Source organism: Molothrus aeneus, chromosome 5 (assembly GCF_037042795.1).
Source record: "Molothrus aeneus isolate 106 chromosome 5, BPBGC_Maene_1.0, whole genome shotgun sequence".
Taxonomy (NCBI): domain Eukaryota; kingdom Metazoa; phylum Chordata; class Aves; order Passeriformes; family Icteridae; genus Molothrus; species Molothrus aeneus.
The window spans coordinates 63174547-63196725 of NC_089650.1; the positions used below are offsets into that span (position 1 = coordinate 63174547).

At 42.6% G+C, this 22179-nt stretch overlaps 1 protein-coding gene across 2 annotated transcripts in view; it reads left to right on the forward strand.

The window, feature by feature from the left end:
* The first annotated feature begins 559 nt into the window (after positions 1 to 559).
* FAM107B (family with sequence similarity 107 member B) overlaps positions 560 to 22179 on the forward strand; it is a 59866-nt gene continuing 38246 nt past the window's right edge. The window contains exons 1-2 of one of the 2 annotated variants that reach the window (XM_066549994.1): positions 560 to 669; positions 2434 to 2555. The gene's annotated coding sequence lies outside the window, so the exon portion shown is untranslated. The remainder of the gene's footprint in view (positions 670 to 2433; positions 2556 to 22179) is intronic. The other variant, XM_066549995.1, reaches the window with a different exon arrangement.

Below are 22179 nucleotides of genomic sequence, written 5' to 3' on the forward strand. Positions count from 1 at the left end.
TGTTTGGGTTCATTCCCAAGTCTGTGCACGCTATGCCGTGTCCCCGATTCTTTCTCATGTCCCCATCGTGTAGTGCTCGCAAGGAGACAGATTTTGGGTACACTCCTGACCTTTAACTTGGATGGGGACCTTCATTCCTACAGAATGAAAGGCGAGAGCATCCACAGCGACAGGGTTCCAGGATACGGGAAGGAACCACTGGGAAAGTTACAGAAAAAAATTCTTTTCCATGGAAGGAGAGGTGTCTCCCGAGGGTGAGCCCCGGCAGGAGTTTGAGAACACCCGTGGCTGCCCCACGCGCGTTGTCCCTCCCGGGGCGGCGCTGAGCCCGTGGAGCCCGGCCCAGGCCGCCACACAGGCCCAGTTTTTCCCCCTTTTTTCTCGGGATTTCCCCCCAGCCATCCCCGCCACCCCGGATTTTTCCACGCCTGACAACAAAGGAGGCGGCGGGGCGGCCGCGGCGGTGACTCAGCGCCGGGCCCGCCCCCGGCCCGCCCCGCCGCTCCCCTCAGGCGCGGCCGGGCCGGCTCCGCGCGTGTGGCGGGGCCGGGCGGACACTCGGCAGGCATCGGGCGGGCGGGCAGCGGCCGCTCCTCTCCGTCCCTCCCTCCTCGGCTTCCCCTGCCCTCGTCCCCCGCGCTGCCGGGCGGGCAGAGCCGCCCCGCCGAGGTAGGTTCTGTGTCTGCTCCGCACACAAAGGCGCTGGCGCGGAGGGACGGGATATCCCAGCCCAGGGGGGGCTGAGGGACGGCGGCTCCCGGGGAAGACAGGCGGGAGCGGCGGGTCCCTGCTGGGGGGGCACCCGCGCCTTCCTTCGTGAAGGGAAACACGGGGAGTTCGTCGTGGCTCTGCATAAATTAAAAGGGGAGCAAGCAGGAGGGTGCCCGGGTGTGCGGGGCTCCGCGGTGCTGCCGGTCCCGCCGCCCCCCGTGGGTGTCCCCGGCTCTCCCTCGGGGTGTTCGGTGTGTCCGTGGGGTGTTCGGGTGTTCTTGGGGGCAGCTTTGATCCTTGGGTGCCTCTTGCAGCCGTGGGGGCACCCCCATAGAACCGCGGGATCCGTGGGTGCGGGACTGGGGCAGTGGGTGGTGGTGGTCGGGAAGAGGGGTTGGAAAAGCAAATAAAAATGATAAATGTTTTTTTCCTATACGTGGTGCTCTGTAAAGTGAGCGTTCAGAGCAGCTGAACTTCTGGTGTGGACAGTGGATGTCTTCTTACAAATCTTTAAACCAAGTAGAAGCTGGGAGCGGGACAAACCCCGAGGAGTTCTTCTCCTGTGCTCCCACCAATCCCACCTGGGTCTGTCAAACTTTCCCTCAAGGACCCTGGAAATTCAAATGTCCAGGCTTTCCTGGGCATTGGGTTTAAAGGCTGCGAAGCTGGCCAGGGAAACTGCACGGAGAAGCGCTTTGTGGGGGTGCATAAGGGGAAGGGGTGCAGTGCAGGAGCTCTGTGTGCCCGAACTACTTGTTTGCTTCTGGATTTTGTCATAGCTTAATGAGTTCTGGCATAAATAGATACTATGCAAATGTGGTGTATGGCTGTGGCTGGCATTGGAGCAGAGTCTGGTCCTGTAAGCCCAGGACATGCTTGTGGCAAACTCGAGGAAACGGCAGAAACATGTGAACTTGTGGGATTTCGTTGGGAATTCACATGGCCAAACCAACATGTAACAAAAGGAGGAAAAAAGATGTTTCTGTGTGAGCACAGTGTGGTCGCAGGGTATAGTTTGTGGTGGGAGTCTTGTTGAATAACTCTGGCAGTGGAGCTGCTCAGCGTTGTGGTACATCTGTGTGTGTGCTGAGTCCTGTAGCACCAGTCAGGACATTCAACTTTCCTTGACTTGCCAGAGGAGGGTGGAAGGATGTTGCTGAAAATGAGAATGATTGCTTGTGGATCTGGTAGGCAATTTCGGAGGCATTTAAACTGTCTTTAATTTCCTTGTGATATGGACAGGACACTGGGAAACTGTTGCTTTATTGATGGATGTTTTCCTCTGGACAGACAGTGTGTGCTATGAATGTGCTGGCTGCTTGTTTGCTGTCAGGGATATTTGCTTAGGGACAGTAAACAATTGCTGAGCTTTATTATAAAGAACCAGAAATTCCCTATATCTCCTGAAACAAAGCCTTTTTTGTCTCAGTGCAGCCGTGGGCCAATTTCATGCTTGGTGTATTTCCACTGATGATGGTGGAGTTTTGCCAGGGATGATTTTGGCAGGTGAAATGTCACTTCTGTGTCCATAATGCTCAAGAGTAGTGTCACTATATTGTCTTCAGCACTTAAGTATTGTTAATTAAAATGGCATGCTGATGTTCCTGAAAGTTAGAAGAGGGAGAATAATCTCATGAGGTTCTCACAATACTTTCCCACTTGCTTTCTCCTTTCTGTTTCACATCTCATATCCCTTAATTTATTCTCTTCCTTCTTTTTCAGTCTTTTTTCAGCATCTTTTTTCTCTCTTCAAAATTAAGACATTTCTCTGAAGTCCAGTTCACCTCCAAGCATTTAAAGGCTTTGAGACTGTGTTGACCCGTGCACCACGCCTGCACCACTGGGTAAGTGAGGAGCTCCGTGGCAGCTGCAGCTGGGAGATCTTTTCTTGTACTCTCCTTCACAACCTGATTTGTCTGGTGCCTCTGGTCAGTGCATTTGCTGAAGTGGCAGATTGTTTGTCAGAGTCACACAGTGGAACAGCCTGGCTTGATACAGAGTGATAGACTGGCCTGGGGGTGGGGGAGTCTCTCAATTTTTGCACAGCTGCCCATACTTAGGGCATTGAGAAACTGGTTTTTAGAACATTCCTTCATAACTTCAGTAAGGACAGGGAAATTACCTAAAAATTGGGGCAGAAGGAAAAATGGGGGAAGAGAGAAGGAAATAATCATGTTTGCAAGCTGTGGGAAGAAGAGTGGAACTGTTTAACAAGCAATTGGCTCTAACAGAGCTTTGGCTCTATCAAAGTTTCAAAGAAAATATTTTATTGAATAAAGCTATGTTATCTTTGTATGCGGTTAACAGTATTAAATACATGTGGCCAACTCTTAATCTGTTCTGGGACTGTGGTAATTGTAAACAGAGCCCGTTTCAGTGCTCAGCTTCTGCTGAGCCGTTCTGTATCTGACATCTCTGTGCTGTACAACTTTGGATCTATTTGTGTCTCACAAGAACCCCAAGAGAGCATGTCTGACACAGCTCAGAGCTGATTCCCCTCTGACACAGTATCAAAGAGCAAGATACATGCACATCTCACTGTGAGGGGAAAGAAAATTCTGAATGCTTCAACTCAGTTATTAGTCTAAAGTTTGCTCTGGTTTGGCCAGACCTGGAGTGTTTTTCACTGTCAGGGAAGTATGGTTTGCAGCACAACATAATGTTGCAAAGAGCCTGAAACTCTTCTGTGTTTACTTAAAAGTCATGTAAGTCAGGGTTTTGATGTTTCATTTTGACATAAAACAGTGGAAAGTTTCAGATGTGGAAAGAGAATAGTTTCACATGCTAACCTGAACATAAAGCTGCAAATTTGATAGGAAAAACATATTTTTACAAGAAAGATCAATTATCTTTTTAGAACTGCATTTATCAGTGATACTTCCACTTCCCATGTCTTGCATGCTCTTGCCAGGCTTATCTCTTCAAATGCTTCGTTTATATTAATCCTTCTAAAACCGTGCTGAAGTGGAATACCATGTGTTCCAGCTGTGGGGAAGACACCTTCCCTTTGCAGACGGGGAACAGGATCCCAAGCAAGAAAATGGGTTGTCTGTGACCACACAGGAACTGTGTAGGGGTGTAAGAACTTAAAGTCATGTGTCCTGAGCTGTTGGCTGGTGTTGAAATGAAAGTATTGCCCCTGCCAGAAGGAGTGGGAGAAGAGGAGAGGCACAGCCCAAAAGGCAGTGTGAAAACTGGTTGGGTTACCTGGCTGTGATGCACTCAGTGGGTGACTGCTCTTCCATCACAACTATGCTGGTCTTTGTTAGACTGTGCAAAACAGAAGGGTTTTGTAGTGATGAGTACTTAAACAAAGAGAGTCAGCATACACAGGAGAGAAGAGAAAAAGGAAAGGGACCTTTTTCTTCTCCTTCCTCTACCTGCCTTCAAACAGTGGGTGCTGTTTTTACAGATGGTCTCTGGCTGGGTCTTTGGGGAGGTCCTGCATCTGTCCCACTGTACAGTTGTGTGTGAGGAGGTGCCAGCAGAAGGGCAGAGGAGACTTTGCAGAGCCAGGTGGGTCAAGGCAAGGCCAGACTGCCTTTTCTTGACCCCAGCAGCTGGGTGAGGTGGTTTGAGTATGGATCTCCACCCTGAGAGACCAGGCTTGTGGGTTTTTTTTTAAAACTGTTCTCTAAAGGGGTGGCTGCTCTTCACTGTGATATGCACAGACACTCACGTAGCTGCTCTTCTCACCTGGCTGCTTTTCTGCTTTGGCTTGTTGGTGTGAAGGGCTGTGGGTGTTACATGACAGCCGGGGGTAGCCTGTGGCAGTTCTGTGGCAGAAATCTTACAGGGCTGTATGAGCAGGGAGCACTTTTTTGCAGGTGTCTGCAAAAAAAGGAAGGATGTGGTCTTTTCTTCCCTTTTCTGTGTAACTTGAAGCACTGGAGCTTACCTGCTACCCCTGTGCTCTGTCACTTTGGAAAAACTGAAGTAAAGCCTTTCCTTACAGTACTGTGTTTGGTGCTTGATGGTTATAATTGTGAAGTCAGTTCTGTTTGTCACTTTGGTTTCAAAACAACTTTTGTGCTGACAGCCTACTTCTTGTGCTTGGGCCAGTGCTGTAAGTTTTGTGCAATGAAGGGTGGGACTCTCACAGGTGGGAGAACAGTGTTTCCAAGCTGTGTCTATTAAAGAATAAGTTGCAAAGATTTTGGAGCATTTAGGGCTAGTGCTGTCTGCTGGTCTGTGTCATGTTTTAAAATAACTTTTGAAATCAGTATTTCCTCCATGGGTTTAGCTTGGGTGTGCAGCTGAAAGGGCAAGTTTTGTGGTGACTTGGTGCAGTTTGCTTGTAGTGTAGATCTGGTCTGCAATGGAGTTTACTGAGTCTTTAGCAGGTCTTCAGCTTGCTTAGCTGGGACAAGAATCCTAGTTTTATGATATCAGCAGGGAGCACAACTGCAATAACCTTTGCCTTGTTTAGCTCTATTTATCCTAGAAGCAAAACTCCTGGATTTGCTTACATTTTTAAAATGTCTTTGACATCATGAAGGCAGAAGGTTGCCTTTTGTGCACATACATGGTCCTCATCAAGAAAGAAACAGTGCAGTCATTTAGGAGCAGTGAGACAAATCCCTTTCACTTAGATGAGCTCAATTTCTTTATTTTTACATTTTTACCACAATTTTTGGCAGCACGTGTGCTTTCAGGATGAACTGTAAAACCTCTGTGCTGTCCTTTAGCAAATCTCAGCATTTACATTTACAGCCTCTCTGTGTGAGCTGCATTAGAGTCCTGTAGAGAACTTGTGATGACAAAGCATCAACAGTGCTGGTGCTATGAGGGCTATTTTAATATCCTGCAGAACAACCTTGTGGCTTGTTGTGGTGGGATAGATCTTGTGTTTTATCTTGTACTGGGGAGTTACTTACCTTTCTTCTAAGCTATAGAGCTGAAACCCAGGAATGCTTCTGAAGGAGAAACTGCCCTCATGTTTGGCTTCATTTGAAGCAGTCCCCCTGCTTTGTAGTACAGTATATTTTAGGCAGGAGAAACTCAGTCTTGAAAGCGTTACTTTATAAAGGGGAACTCATTTTGAGCTTCTTTTCCTTTCTTGATTATTTAGAGTTCTCCTGTGCCCCTTGGAGTGTGTCCAGTTCACTGTGCTTGTGCCCACTGGTGCTGAGTGCCTCACCAGGTCAGCAGTGTCTGCCCTGAAGGGGAGGCAAGCTCTGCCCATCAAAGGTATTTCAATAGTCATGGCATTCAGTGGGCTGGCCAGAGGAGGATGATGATGGCAAATAATAGAACAATTCCTTTCATTCCTTCCTGTGCAGTGAGTGGGCATTTGTCAGACCTCATGTACATACACAGGCTTTTTTTTGTTCTGGTGCTAATAATAAATCGAGTTCACAGCTCCGAGTGGCCAGGACCATGTGGCGAGAAGTGGGTCAAGGCCAGTCGTGTGTGCATAACTGCATTCCTCATCCAGGCCAGTGCCTGTGCTGGATGCTTCTAAACAAGCTGAAAAGATTTCAGGGAAGCTGGAGTTCATGCTGTCAGCTGGGTGAAGTGCACCTCTAGCTGACTGGAGCACTTAAGGACAGGGCTCAGAGGGAATGGTCTGGAGTAGCTTTGCATGTTAGAAGGACCACAGAGGTACAGCTTCACTGTTTAGTGCCTCTGAAGAGTGAGGAGTAAGGCTAAGTAAACTTTCCTCTTCCTGGCAGGATGATTTGCTGAGCAACCCTTTGAACATGTGCACTGCCCTGCTATTTCACTGAAATATGTCTCTGCTACCTCAATTTCCTCTGAAGTGTCACTGGGGACAAAGATGACTTGCTGAATGTCTCATTGCATTGCTGCCACATCCTTCAGACTTGCTGCAGTGGTTGAGCTCCTTGGTGCTCTTCAAGGAAGAGTGGGTGCCTGGCCTCACCCTGAGATGCAGTTTGGGGCTTGGCTGCTGGTAGAAGAAGAAAACCAATTTTCATCTGAAGCCACTGGGATTTGTTGAGTTTATTTTTGGAGAGAATAGAGAGGAGGAGTTTGATTTGGTTATGATTTCTTTTATGGTTCTGTGCTTAGGGTTTTTTCTTCATCCTAGAGCTTTTTGAGGTTACTTGTCCTTGAAGAAGATCTATGACATATTAGGGAAGCTGTATTACACTTGCTTAACTCTCATAATACCTGGCACATCACTGCTGCTCCCTGAAAACAGTCTGTCAGAAATTTATACACAAGTCTGGATGGGAATGGAGGAAAGGATAGGGAAAGAATCATGGTAGTTTTGCTGTTTTCATTGTCTGGGATTGTTTTTTGGTATCTAAAAGTAAACCAATCTTTTGTTCCAAGCCTCAAGTACATTTGAGGCCATCCCTGTCTAGCATGCAGAAGCAAACAAGTGCTGGGGGTTGTACCCAGGGTGTTGAGGGTGTGGGCAGTGGGCTTTGCCACACAAAGAGGTGACCTTTGGGAGGTGAGCATGGTTTGCCTTGGCACTGTCCCACCATCCTCCTGTGTCCTTTGTCATGGTGAGCAGCCAGTGACACAGCACCTGATCAGAAGGGCTCAGGCACAGCGAGTCTGGTGTGTTCTGGAAGGGAGCCCTGGCTGTGCAAGGGCTGTCTGTGAGTGGTTTGTTACCACAGATGGCAGCTGTGGGAGCCAGTGACTCTCCAAAGGCAATGTTAGCCTGCCCATTACTCTCTATTTATCTGTTTGTTTTTTCAAGTACAAGAAGGCTGAGCAAGTCATAAACTTCTTACACAAAATATGAGCAAATATATTTTTCCTTTTTTCAAAAACTACATTGAATGCAAACTTTGGAATTCAAGAAAATAATGTCTCTGAAGAGCAGAAAGCATTTACCTCTTGGTGTGAAACTAAATCCTGCTGAAAAGATTTAAAAATATTTTCTGAAGTATAGCAACTAGAAAGCCAACCTTGAAGCTTGTCATGAAGATTGGAGTTTGTGAATGTCTGTGCCTGTGAGTCTTAACTGGAGGATTTAGTTTAAAAAGTCACAACAGTGTTATAGATGCCATTGTATCAAAACTCTCTTTTGAGGAAGCTCCAGTCTGAGTTCTTGGGCCTGTCTTGCTTTGTCTGCAGTTAATGACTGATTCATCTGGGCATAAAGAGGGAGAGGTTGGAGGCATCACCTGGCCATGTTATATTCTACATCCTTTTCCTAATTGGGCAAAAGTGCAGTACCTTCAAAGTTTCCTCTATAAATCTAACTTACTGCTTGTGCAATGACTGCTTTGGTTTTGGTTTGTTGGTTGGGGTCTTTTTCAGTGTAGCATGTAAGCAAAATAAAATAAATTTCTTTTCTTGAGGATTAGAGGACAAGTTAGCACATGAAGTTAGAAAATAAGTGTGCCAACTATTGTTTTGTTTTCTAGTGGCCTGAGGGTCCTTCCCACTTATCACTGTTGTAAAGAGACAGTCTCTGCCCTGAAGAATTTACAGTTTAAGTAAGGAACAGTGTGTAAGTGGATATTAGAGACACAAAAAGGTGAAGCATGTTGGTGTGAGGGTTGAAGTAGAAAAAATTTTCTTGCAATGAATACAGCTGCTTTGATGGAGGGACTAAGATTTTTACTTAAACTTCCACTGTGGCATTATGTATCTGTATAAAGCTGCTTCATTACTCATGTTTGTTGCACTACAGGAAGAAATTTTAGCACTGTAAGCTGTTCCAGAGGGTCCTATATAATTTTCAGCTAGCTGGGGCCTACTTTTTCTCTATAGAAGCACTAAAAAAGCATCTCCTCAACCCTGGTACCTATTTCCAGGTAACTAATAGGATCAACAGATCCAAGACAATGTGTTCCTTTAGTTAAATGTAATCCATTTGCCAGCTTCAGCCTAAAATACTGCAGGGAGGAGATACACTGGTCTATATAGTAAATCGAATTTTCAAAAAAAGCAGGACTTAATACAAGTTTAGACCAGTACTTTTTTTTCTAGAACATTTCCAAAACTGTCACTTTAATTGTGCAATTTTAGAGCAGAAGACTAAAACTGGGAGCCAGCTCAAAATGCAGTCAGGGTCAGGCAGGTCAGTGATACTGGGATAACTTTTGAAAGGAACTGGGAGAAGAACTTCAGGATGGGGAAGGATCTGAGTCCTGGGGGACTTGCATGTTGTGGCAGTGGGCCATATGGATACCTAAGTAGCTGAATTTTTTGCTCAAATTGTAATTCCTGTGTCTGTCTGGTCTCTTCCTAATCCCCTGCCATGGTTTCCTGTGGCTAAGTAGTTCTTCCTTCTCCCAGAGCTGTCCCAGAGCTGCTAGCACGGGATAACTGCAGGCAGCAGCTGCCAGGGGGAGGCTCCTGTTCCTGTGGTGCTGAGGCTGAGGTGCCTCAGTGTGTCATGTACAGCAGCTTTGCCCCAGAAGGATGCCCAGGTTTATTATATTGCTGTGCCAATTAAGATCTTGGTGTCTGGTGTACAAAATTCTTAATTGCTGAAAATCCTCATATCAGCTTTCAGCAAAGGTGTTTTCCAAAGCATTTTATTTTTCATTCCCCACCACAGAATTATGAAAGAAAAAGGTGACTGGTTGCTGGAGAACAAGTGATGTCACCTGTTCTACTCTCCTGTGGATTTTTTTGTGTTGATGGAAGGCTTTGTTTTGATGCTTAATTCTTTTGACTGACAGCATCTGGTGGCATACAGGGGAGCGCTGCATGTGTAATGCCTGTTCTGTGCACTAAAAGGCAAGAGTTTAGAAAGAGCTTTAAAGTAGAGGAGTGTGTGCTTTTGAAGACTTTATTCCTTCCAATACTGAAATTGGAGTAATAAATCAAATTGGGCATGGCATGCATTGATAAAGTGGTGCTTTGTTAAATGACTGCTCTAAGGAATTGTTTCAACCCTTTCTTCCCATTTTAGTATTGGATCTTAATCTCTTTATTGCAAGTAACATCAGCACTAGCAGAATTAAGAATTAAAGTTTGAGCCAGTGGTATTTATTCCTGTTTTATCTCTAACGATGAAGAATCATCAGCTGATTTCCTGCTCAGATTTGATGATTCACAAGGCTTGAGGTTCACCTTTATTTTATTTCCAGAATCTCATTTTGGTTTAGGGTATTTTTCCCCCCTAATAGGAAGCTGCTTAATTGACTGGTAAAACAGACACAGATGTAGTTCATTTATTTTGTAAGTGCAGATGTTTTGCGTGCGAGGAAGTCGGGCAAAGATTGGATTTAGAAAGGCCCAGATTAAGAGACACCAGCCAACAAAACACTGAATATCACAAAAAACTTACTGCTGTAAAAGCAATGACATAAGGAGCTCTTGCTTCTCTGTATTTTCCCCCAGGAAGAGGAGCGGAAGAAAATTCTGTATTATAATATTCAGTCATTCAGATTCCCAAGATTAAATGTCTCTGTAATCAATGCACTCTTTCTTTTTTTTTTTTTTTAATTTCGTGTTAGACTGTTATAGTTAGGATGCCATGAACTCAGCTCAGGGTAGCATGGTTTGCTACATGGGAGGCTTTTCAAGAACTGTAGGAAATTGTCTCCTTGAGGAAGGAAAGGATAGGGAGTTCCTCAAGCCATTTGCAAAAATTACAACTATTCTAGTTAATGTGGGTAAACTGGGTAATTTTTACAAAGAATTCTATAAAATGGTGTATTTTAAAAACTGTGTCAGGGTAAACACATCTTTCCAATATCTATTTAAAGTACATAAATATTTATTATTGTCCTTCTTTTACAGATTAAGAAACAAAGGCTGAATTGACTTGCCTAAAGCTATAACTAATTAATGCAAGGATAGAATGTGAACTTGAGACTTTGAACCGAGAGAACAAACAAGATGAAACACTGCAAATGGAAGCATAATGAAAAGATAATATAAACTTTATATTTCAAGCTTAAACTCACTACTCCAATGTACAAATCATCCTCCCATAAATGCCTTTAGGCAAATAAGCAGCCTAAAAAGCTGTTTCTCACTGAAAACAGAATCTGTTTAGATCAGATCATTTCTTTACTTGCCAATTTTGTGCATCTAGCATTAAGCTTGTTGCTTCTGAGAAAATTCCTGAAGACAAACTGGAATTTAAATTAAATTTTCAAATAATTTGAGTTCAAATGAAGAGAATCAGGCAAATTTAAACTTCATCATGAATAGCTGCAGCAAAATGATGCTTGAAATTTCCTTTACTTATCTCCCAGGTAGATGGTTGGTGTGAGTCAGCCAGAGCACTTGTACTAAATGTGGGAATGGAGCTGACTCAGAGACAAGTGATTGGCATCATTTTATGGGATGTCATCAGCTGCAGCTTCAATAAATGTCAGTTTTTCATCTGTCTTGGTTAAATGTTAATTTTCATTGCAATTTTGACTGAACATAGCAGGAATTCTTTTTTTTTTTTGGCTTTTGGTGAGTTCCCTGGATCACAGGGGCCATCCATGATTGTTGTTTTTTTTAATGGAAAGGATGGTGCATCTTCAAGCACAATTCTTATTTCTCTAAATTGCATGCCCTGGAGGTGATAGCACAGACATGGTCACTGCACCACTCCAGTGTCTGTGCATTTTGGGAGAACAGTGTAGTCCTGTAACAGGGTTTGAGATTTCTTTCCTCTTTTTCTGGACATTAATTTGGAAGGAATTTTGGAAAGAATTCATTGCAGTGGTTTTGGTGAATGCCTTTGTGTCACTGTTGGGAATTGAAAGATAGGGAGTTTTTAGTGGCATTTCTGTATAACTTTAAGCAATTTCAGACTTTCATAATAATAATAATAATAATAATTTTTTTTTCTAAACATGTTAAGTTAAAAGCAGACCAAACATTACCTAGTTTTCTAAGCTTCTAAATGCCTTTTGTACTGGATGTTGTTTGAATTGCATTCCTTTGCCTGAACTGTCTTGTTTGTTCTGGTGTTTGTGATTCATCTGAATGTGCACTAGCCAGCCCTTGAATAATGGAAAACCTAAAGTAAATAAGTGATAGTGCCTGCTAGAGAATCAAAAGGTTCTACAGTGAGCTATGGTGCTCTTTAGAACAATTTAAATATCTTTCTGTAAACAAACTGTTGAATGAAGAGTGGTTGAATGGAAGCTGAAAAGGCTGAATCATTCAAGTTTGGGACACTGGGAGTCTAGTCTAAATTTAAGTGTTATTACTTTGAAGTTCTTAAAAGGGACTATAGGGCATTCTGAGAAGGGCTTTCATTACCTCTGCTCAGGATTTATAATTTAATCTAGGGTTTGGAGGATTAAACTGGGTTTATTCTCATTGCACCAGAGTTACAGTTTACTCCCATATATGGCATTTTTTTAAAGGTCAGTGGGTTGGGGTTTTTTTCCTTAAAGTGAAAGATGCTTTAGAATTTAGATGCCAGTTCTGTAATTAACAACAGGAAGTTTGTAAAATGACTGGATGTGGTTTTTGAAAGGTTCTGAAATATTAATCATGTTCATCACATTGATGTAGGTATGTTCTTCCTAGTAGAAGACATATTTGTATTTTAAACCTGAATAATTTTGGCTTCTGGGGATTTTTTTTTGTTTTGGGGGGGGGGTTGTTTTGTTTTGGGTTGGGTTTTTTGGGGTTTTGTTTTGTTTTGTGGGTTTTTTGTGTGTGTATTTGGTTTTGATTTTTTTCCTTAAATGTGCCCCAGAAGCCAGAGCTATCTTACAGGACAATTACTTTCAGAAAGATTGAGGAAGGTAGGTACCTTAGAGTTGATCCTTTCATCATGTTTGATAAATTTTGAAAGAAAATGGGTCAGACTGTAACATTAGACTGTAAAGAAAGTGAAATATGAGATAACTAAAAAAACAAGGTATATCTGTTTGTACCATATGCATTTACACTTTCTGTCTGAGCTGCATGAGATAAGCTTGTGTGAATCTTTCACTCCATCATCACAAACTTGACCTCTTCTGTGTCACATAACTGTTGTCATACAGTCCACATGTGGAGGTGATCCTCCAGTTTTGCCTTCTATAAACCTTGGTTTTGTTTTTCTGACAATTCAGTTCCTGTTGATTCAAATTCTTTGTTTGTTTGTTGTTGTTTTTAACATTCTGCCAAAAGCTGTTACTTGAAATTGTTGTCTGGCAGCACTGGACTGAAGCTTGTCAGAGCCTGGACTCCTTTCATTGCTCCGCCACCAGTTTACATGAAGTTTGGGGGAATTTCATAGAGGCTTCAAACCTCTTAAAAATTTGGCTGATACTGGCCAAAAGTTATGGGGCAGGTTGCATGTGCACCCTTATGTTATCATACAAGAAATCTAAGAAGGTTGTTTAATGTAAATTCCTGACCTGGCCCTGTATTTGCTTCTGGGTTATGGAACAATTTCCCTCACTGTGCTTTTGCAGCCTTGCTTTGTTCCCAGGGAACTCCCTGTGGGTTTTGCCAGAGCCATACTGATTTCATTAAGATGTGGGCATCAGAATGGCATCCTAGAGTTGTCGTATCTCAAGTGTAAATGCTTTGCTACATGCTTGCTCCCTCTTTAGAAAGGCTGTTGTGCAAGCAAACCACACTGATTTCCTTCAGCATTATCTAACTGGCAGTTTGTGGGTAGCAAGTGAGGAACAGTAGATAAAGATTTTGTTCTTTCTGACTTTCTGACCAGTGAACCACATGAAATTTTGTAAAGCTGGAGGTGGGGAAAAACCCCAGTGTGTTTCAGTCACGTTATTTGGTTACAGCTGTAAAGGGTATTATTCATTTATGATTTCCTTCTAGAAGCTTTCTGTAACTGCATGAGCTATTCCTGCACTTCAGTGACATGTGCATCACAAAGGCTTGAAATCTGGAATGGATGGGAAACTCCTGTTATTTCAAATGATGTAGTTGTAAACTGGCTGCAGGCCTTTGGGTTGAAAGACTAAGAATTGGCTTGTATCACAGAGGAGATAAAAGTTGATTTTACAGGAAGAGGAAACTTAGACACGCTAGTATGGAGCTCAGTAAGCCCACAGTGAATATATGTTGGCTGCTCACAGATCATATCATAAAGCAATTTATTTGTATCAGTGGCCTGTCACATCATGGAGGATCAATCTTTCCTTAAATAGAGAATACTTATTAAGGAAAGCTACTGCAGACCTGAGCTTGCATTCTAGCTGTGATATCTCTGTGGGCCAATAACCACATGTTTTATCTGGTTTTCTTCCCAGTGCAGGGACATGCCTAGTGAGTAACACATGAAAACCAAATATAACAAGGGTTGATACATTTGGCCAACTTAGAGAGTTTAAGTATCTCATTATTTTTTCCTACTTCCTGCCTTTGTTTTTTTTACTTGAAATGTATCTATCTAATTTCTTTTTAGCAGCCTAGGCAAGGTTCTTTCCTATTTCATCTGCAAATTAGTGTTTTTATGGGTATGGCTATGTTGAATGATGAACTTGGTTGATATTTATTTATTTTTGTGGTAGCTTTTTTACTTGCCTCTTTCACGAAGTTACAGTTATTTTTTCTTATTTTCTTTCTATGTCAAGGAAGGTGAGGGTCACATTCTACAGGGAAGGAACAAAGAACGATGTCAGAAATGCACCACTTACCACTATCAATAAAACTTTAATTAACTAAATGCTCTGTCTGGCTTCTTGCCCGTGTAATATATAAAAATCAGAGAGATTCTTCTAAGTCATTATTACTGGTTATCAAAAATACTTATGTTCCCATTTACAGTAAAGCCTGAAGAATAATTGGCTGACAAGTCTCAATATGCAAAGAAAACTTGGTTATTCAGGTTATGCATTTCCCTACATTTGCATGTTTGCACTGGTGTGCTGAACAGTTGCCTTTATCATTCCAATCCATATTTAAAATTGCCTTCATATATGCAAAGTGTGAGTCCCATAGCAGGATCCCCGTTGACATTCTTGTAAGGTCTGCCCAGGGTTTGTAGCATCACAGAAGGGTTTGGGTTGGAAGGGACTTTAAAGATTATCTATTTGCAACCCCCAAACCCCAGCAGGTTTGGTCAGTGCCCCATCCAGTCTGCCTTTGAACACTTCCAGCATCGTCTGCATTTGCTGCAGTATGAGGGATTCCATCTGCAGGAATCCTGGGGGAGGAGAGCTCCTGGTGAGCAAAGCCTGTGCCTTGCCTCCTCCTGTGCCATTAACCTGGTTTCTCTTGATGTGATGTCTTGCTGCAAGTGCCATTCACCACTCAGTCGGGATTTAAACTGTCTGAGCAGGAATTGGGCAGCTGGGCTGCCACTGCAGATGGTGTGACTCATCTGCCTCCCCTAGGAGGAATCAACCTCCCTGCTCCAAACTTCTGTGAGGTTTTTAGTAATTCCCAACTTTTCCTGCTGGAGAGCAGTAACAGTCTGCTCACCTGTCCAGAAGGGATTGAGCCAGTATCAGTTTTGCCTGCAAGTGGATGTCCTTTGGCTGCATTTACAGTCACTTGAATGAGGAGGAAAACAACTCTGACTGCCTTGCTTTACTCTTTATTCCTGAATCTTCTGGTTTTTGTCTCTTAATCTTCAGGCTCAGACAATAAATGGGGTTTAACTATGGATCCTAACACTGAGCTGATTAGGTGCAGATCTGTGGATCAAACATTGAGCTGTCAGAAGGAAGACTTGCTGTGCTGCCCACGATGAAGTGGTGTCTTGTTAAATCCCCAACAGACAAACCACAGGTCAGTGTGTTTTTCCAGAGCCCAGCAGTCCCTGGGTGCCATCCTGTGTGTACCACAGGAGGGGAGAATGCAGGGCCAGCATCCACACCATTGTTAGGGCAGGCCTGGCCCCAGGCAGGAGCTGGGACTCTGTCAGCTTCAGATTTGGTGTGACTCTCCCCCATTTACCCACTTGTGGGTTGGTGCTGTGGGATTGTGGGTCCCTCTTTCCAAAGGGTCGCCTGCATCACCTGCTGCAGGACCTGTGGCACTGTGCCCAGGTGGCCCTTGAGCAGTGCAGGTGCTGGCACACAGGGGTGACCTCAGGCAGCATTGCCCACCACTGAGCCTCCCCACATGGCTCCTTGATTGCCCATTTCCCATTAATTGCACATGCTGTCAGAGAGTCTCCTGGCTCTTTTCTTGGCAGTGTTGTTGTAAGAAAGCATTTTTAGTAGCTGCTTTTCATCATCAAAATGATTATTCTGCTGTGAATCAGAGCTGACTTAAATGCAGGTGAAGGATGACTCCCTAAGCTGGGGTGTCTCTAGCAGACCCCAAAAGCAGTTGAGCTTTCTGCCCATGTCCTGAGCTGCCTCACATCATCTCCATGTCCCTGAGTGCGGTTTGCCACACCTGACAGCAGCCTGTCCTGACAGCCTGCAAAGGGTGGGGGAAAGAAAACATCCTGAAATCCCACTCGCTACAAATGGAGAGCCCTGGTAGCCATTATTCTTTTGAGAGCCAGGACTTCCCAGGGTTGCTCTTTGGGGCACAGGAAAAGTCATTGTTTTCTTCCAGCCCATGTTTTTCATTCCCTGGTTCGCCATTCACGTACATTTCCTCTTAAGTGGTGTTTACATTTGCAGCTTTAAAAATGTGGGAAAGGTTCTGTCGTGGCAGGCTGTAATACAGTCCAAGTAACTATTTCTGAGCTGGCCTTGCATTGCCTCTTGCCCTCTCATCTGTCATCAGCTCCCTCCTGTGTTTTGTGAAGTTTTTGCTTCACTGCTGAGAGTGGCACAGCAAAAAGTGAGATCATACAGAGCTCAAGTTACTGTTGAACCAGTTCAGGTCTGTTTAATGGAAACCTTCCTTCTCCAAACCCTTTCACACTCCTTTTACTTGAGTCATAAAACTTCTTCTGTTTGAACTTAGTGAAAACAAACCCCAAACCCTTTCTGTTCTAGTTACAAAACACTTTGATTCCTTTCTCTGTTTTGTTTCACATTATTTACTGAGCTCCTGCTGGAGCAGCGTCTTGGGGTAAAAAGACACTGCTTCTTAGCTGAACAATTTAAATTTTTTATCAAGGGAGATGTATAACCAAACTCTTTGTGAAATGAGTTAGCCATCCATTCTACTCCAGCTCCAAGAAGGAAGTGTGGATCATTTCAAAACCCAGGAGAATTCAGACACGACAGGGTAGGTACCTATGCTATAGTACTTCTTCAGCTGTGGACATACAGGAAAACTTCTGGCTGCTTCTGCAAAAGCTGCCATAAATGTATGACTTTGGGGGTGTGTGTGTGTGTCTGAGCTCATGAGACAAGGGTGAATTTTTGCATGTTATGCTGAGTAGTGGTGTGTGAGCATCAGCCCATATTTACAAAAACTGTGGTATGTGTCTTTTCCATTTTTGAAATTTTTTCCTGAGGCAAGGATGTGCCAGGATCCATTGTTAACCTTGTTAAGTAAATTCCATCTCTTCTCTCCTTCTGTGTTCTAGTGTTGCTTTTTGGGTTTCTGTGCTATTGGCTAACCTGTTAGTGATGCTTAAGTTTAAGGGGATCTAAGTTGCAGAGTCAGTCATGTGAAGAAAACAATAAATTGTATTTACTTCTTAGTTTTATCTCTGAACTCCTTGTATTGCTTTTGGTTTTTTTGAGATGGGTGATATGAAGTTACTATGGCAGGGTGTGGACAGCTTTTTAAAATTATTAGTCTTGTATTTATGCAGGAAAACCTTTGCTATCTTCTGCAGTCAGAATTTCAGCAAACCCACTATCACTGCAGAATCATTTGGGTGTGGGTTCTCTCCACTTGCTGTGTTTGACTTTCACAAGGATCAGTACATATCTAAAAACATTTAATGAGAACTAGTAAAATATTTTAGCCCTGCAGACTTGTTTCTCTGTAAGCATTCAGCCAACATTATTGAGATCAATGGTTTCCTGTGTTTTATTAGCACAGCAGTTTCAGCTGGTCATGCAATCTCACATTTCTTTTTATAACTATTTTATAAGGAGAAGGACCCAGTTAAACCAGTTCAGGTTTCTCTGTTGCAGTGCTAATGCTTGCTCTCATTGTAACAAATCTGTCTTGGCTGTCCATCTGCTGTGCTTCCCAAGCCTCTGCTGTGTCTCTTTGGCACACCTGCAGTTGTGCCAAAAGCTCTGCAGTCACTTAGGCAGCCGTATCTTTTTGACCATCTTTGCCTCCTGGTACCCAGATGTGTACACAAAAGTGCACAATCCAATGTTTGCTTGGAATTTTTGAGCCAACACAGGCTGAGATTACAAGGTGGTTCCACCTCTCCTTGCAGGACTGCTCTGGACACTGAGAATCACAATCTCCCAAGCCAGAGCTGGGTGTCCCTCACACCCTGAGGACAGAGCAGGGCTGGTGCAGGGACATGGTAAAGAGAGTAGGTGACAGCTGCTGTGGGGTGATTAGGACAGCTTGTGCTATCTGATACAGGGAGCCAGGTGGTTTCTGTTTGTTGCCAGTAAGGGTGGGGATAAAAAGTGGGCAGGATAGAGGGGCCATCCTATACCTGCATCCATTGCTCCAGTGCAGGTAGCTCAGCTGTAGCAAGAAGACTTTAGCTCTTGGGACCTTGTGCCTCAAATATTTGTTTTCTGCTTCTCCAGACCAGAAAAATACAGGTGAGCAGAACCTGAAGGCTTTTTCAAGACCTAATGCTGAGGTGACTCTGATCCTGCTCTGGATACCTGTGACTGGTAGAGCTGTGCCACTGTGGTCTTCTCTGCTCTGCTGCTCAACTGGTGGCACCAGGAGATGAATGGGAGCATCCACTACATTTGTGCCTTTGTCTCCATGCAGGAATTCTGCCATTATTGTGGTACAGGAGTGAGGGCAGGGGAGGGTTTTTAACATTCTCAGTTGGGGTGGTAAAAGTTAGGTGCTCGTTATGAATTCAGGATTGACAAAAACCTCTTGTAGGGTGGAATGGCTTGGTTTGTCTTGGTAACTTCCAAGTATTTTGTTGAATGTATAAATGGGGGTAGGTCTTTAGGATTCTGCAGGTCAAAATGTTAATTTTAACTGGACTAGAAATAGATAAAAGTAATGGTGAAAATTTTATTTGTAAATTATTTTTAAATAAATCTGTAGTTTAGCCATAGTGAAATAATTAAATCTAACAGCCTTCCTTACCTGCCCTGTTCTAAGAAGCTTCAGGCTTTCCCTTCTATTACCTCTTGAAATTTACTGGTTAAGAGGTCAGAACCAGGGTTTTTTTTTTTTTTTTTAGAAACAAGCATAATGTCTCAGTAATCTTTCAAATTCAGAGGTATTTTCTTGATTTTTATTACATTCAATGAATTCTGCAACTAGTTATTTTAATTCAATAAATAGTTGTTCCAAAGCTGAGAAAGTGATGAAAAGTCATGAATGTGACTAAAATAGAAAAAGACAGCTCTAGTAGTTCTAAAATCTGGAATCAGGACCAAAAATAATCAATTTGTGAACTTGAGATAATAATTACTTTCATAAATTTTATCTATAAATAAGATGTCTGTTCCACTTTGTGCCCTGCCTGCTTCAGGGGGTTTTAGCTAAGTAGATAAAATCAGTTTTGCTTTGATGCTTTTGTGGACCTACTCTGCCTTCACTTCCCTCTCTTATTGCAACGCTGATAGGAATATCAGTTGAAAGTGTGTTCATGTAGAACATTAGAACTGAGTAATTTTCCATGTGTAATGAAGAATTTGGGTAAGTGTGTGTTGTATGTGACTAATTAGTGGTGCAGTTTATTTGCTTCTTCAGCAAACAAAAGGCTCATGTTACAGCAACCCTTCTGCAGAGAATAGCAATAAAGATTTCTGCTTAAATGATTTTCATCTTTTAGCATCTGTTCACTTCTAGAATACAAATCAACAACAGTGCCTTCTCCTCTGATATGTCTTCTTTGAATTCTTTTTAGCTGAAGAGAAAAATGGAGGCATGGCATTATTTTGAGCCTGCATGTGCTTTGCTCTTGATGTAAAACAGTGAAACTCACAGACTGCAAGCTTTTGATATGCAATGTTGCCCCTGGCTGTGCAAGAAGATGTTTAGATGGCAGATCATGAAGAAAATTCCTGGTCTTTTAAGGAAAGATTATATTGGGTAAAAATGAGTTTGAAAATTGAAGGTTGCTATGACTTCTTTCTTAAATCTAATAGATGCCTGGATAGAGGGAATTACTCATAAGAAGGAAGTCATAAAACTGGTTCAAATTAGATTTCAAAGGTGAGGGTTATGTTGGTCATTTAAAGCCTTGGATTTCTCACCACCACCAGAGTCAATAAATAGCAACCTAACACAAGGTTCTGGCAAAGTATGGTCTGGTATGTAAAGGCCCTTTTGCAAGTTAAAACTGAGTGATTTGGGATCAAATTTAGCATCTGTGGCTTGTGCTGGAATAGTACCTAGGAGGAGATGGCTTGTTCATCCACCAGCATGGGATGCTTGGAGATCCCACTGAAACTGAGCCATTATTTTATTTATGCATGTTTTCACTTGGCCTTCAACTCTGAGCTGGTGAATGTAGGTCAGCTGCACAGTGAGGCCCTGGGTTCTGAAAGGAGATTGCCAGTCCTGTCCCAGTGCCTCTTTCCAGTACCTTTAGGCTTCATTAACAGTCTGCTTGCTGGCTCCCTCCAGCACAGAGACTATTAGCCATCTGACACTCCTTTGCCCAGGGGCTGCATGTTTGCTCAGTAATGAAGGAAATGGGTACATCTTTCTAAAGCTGTTACAATTTCCCTACCACCACCATCTTTACTGTTAATCCAAATATTTGATATTGACAAAATCACAGAAGACTAAATAACATTTTCAATTCCAACTGGATGTGATTGCTTCCAGGATGTTACCAGGCAGTATCTTAAGCCATTTCTATCTGAATACAAAATCTGACTGATGGGAGAGGGAAGAGGCTGCTAATGAGATTATGAAGTGAAGTACTGGCAAACAACATTTTCTGTCATGGAGACTAGGGAAGGAGGAGAACAATTTATGCAAAATAAATAGAGACCTTTTTTTTACATATTAATTATGGATTAAAATTTGTAGTTTAAGCAGTGGGATTTAATTTCTTAGCTGAATCAGATTTTATAGTTAGTCTGTGGAATAGACTGCATTTGGGATAAATATTCAAAATATAATTATGTGTAAGCATTTAAACCAGAAGTGAGAAGGGGAAAAGAATGGTGAGAAAGAGGAAGTAATTATCTGTAAGGCTCTGAGACTAGGACTTGTGTATTTAATGGAGGGGTTTGTTTTGGTTTTATTGAAGCTTTTGAAGCTTTTTCAGTCAGTAATACACACCTTCTCTTCTGAGAAGTCAAGGATCTCTGACAGACAACTTAACCAGGGTTACCAAATGAAAACATATCATCTGTAGCACCCACCTTCCATTAAACTGTTTCAACATCAAAGGGCTTTCACTGAGGATAAGTTTTCTTATGTTTTGCATGATCCACAGTTCATTTTGGTTCTTGAATTCTTCATAGGACTGTCTGCTATGAAGCCATCTATTGCCTTGGTAGTAAGTGAGGGCTTTTTGCTTAGAAAACATTTTCTCAATGATGGTGCCTATTAAACATAAATGCTTCTGAGATATTCACTGGAAAGAATATCCATGAATAAAAAATGAACCACTTAAATCAAGACTATTACTTGTAATTCTCTGCTTTCTTAATCTTGCCTGTTGCTTTCATTCTCTTTATTAGCTTTCCATGATGGGAAAGTTTTCTTTTCAAAAGAGGCAATGTGGCCCTGTTATTCTCCATTGCTTTGTTTCATCTGCAGCTCACACAGTAATGTGATAGGGACATTGGGAGTTACAATTTCAGAACTGTGCATGCAGGCAGTTTGTCCTTAAAACATAATTTTTTTCCTTCCCCTTGCTACTACTTGGGGTTTTTTTTGCCATATCATCTCTTCTATTTTATTGCTTTTTATTATTTCATTTTACAGTGTCTTACATAGTCTGTGAACACAAAGTAAATTGATGGCTTCTGAATCAGAGGCTATTACAGCATTATCCTGATTAGATGAGGTCTCCTTGCTCTCACTCAGCTAAATCTTAAATAATCCAAAGAACTTTAGGTGGAAGAATAGTTTTAATAAAACTTACCCTGTGTTGAATTCCTGGAGATTTTTGTCTTTGTATCAGCATTCCTCATTGGGGTTATTAATGTAGAGTTATTAACTTTCAGATGTTCACTAAGGCCATGTTTCATTCACTTCTCTTCAGTTTTCTTTTAGTCTTTTAATAAAATAGCCTCATTAGATCTTTGTCACATCTGGACTTGTCTCTTATGTGTGGAAGATAGAGGTGATTTACTGTCTTAATTTCAAAGTCCCAGATTTTATGCTAAGTACAGTGGCCAGTGCTCAGTGCAGCTGACAGACCTTCCCCAGAGGAAGGCTGGTTCAGTAACAGCAGAGGAATGAGGATGATAACGGGAGCCACGGGGCTGGAGGAATGGGCAGGTGTTAATGCTGGGCAAAAACAGCAAAGTGTGTGAGAGTGAGAGTGACCCTCCAGCACTGACTTCTATTCAGACACATTTTGTTGCCCTATTCTTTCTGTGATCACAAAACTTGATTCTAATTTAGTGCATTCTCTTCCCCATCCTCGTTAGCATGGAGGTGGCAATGAGC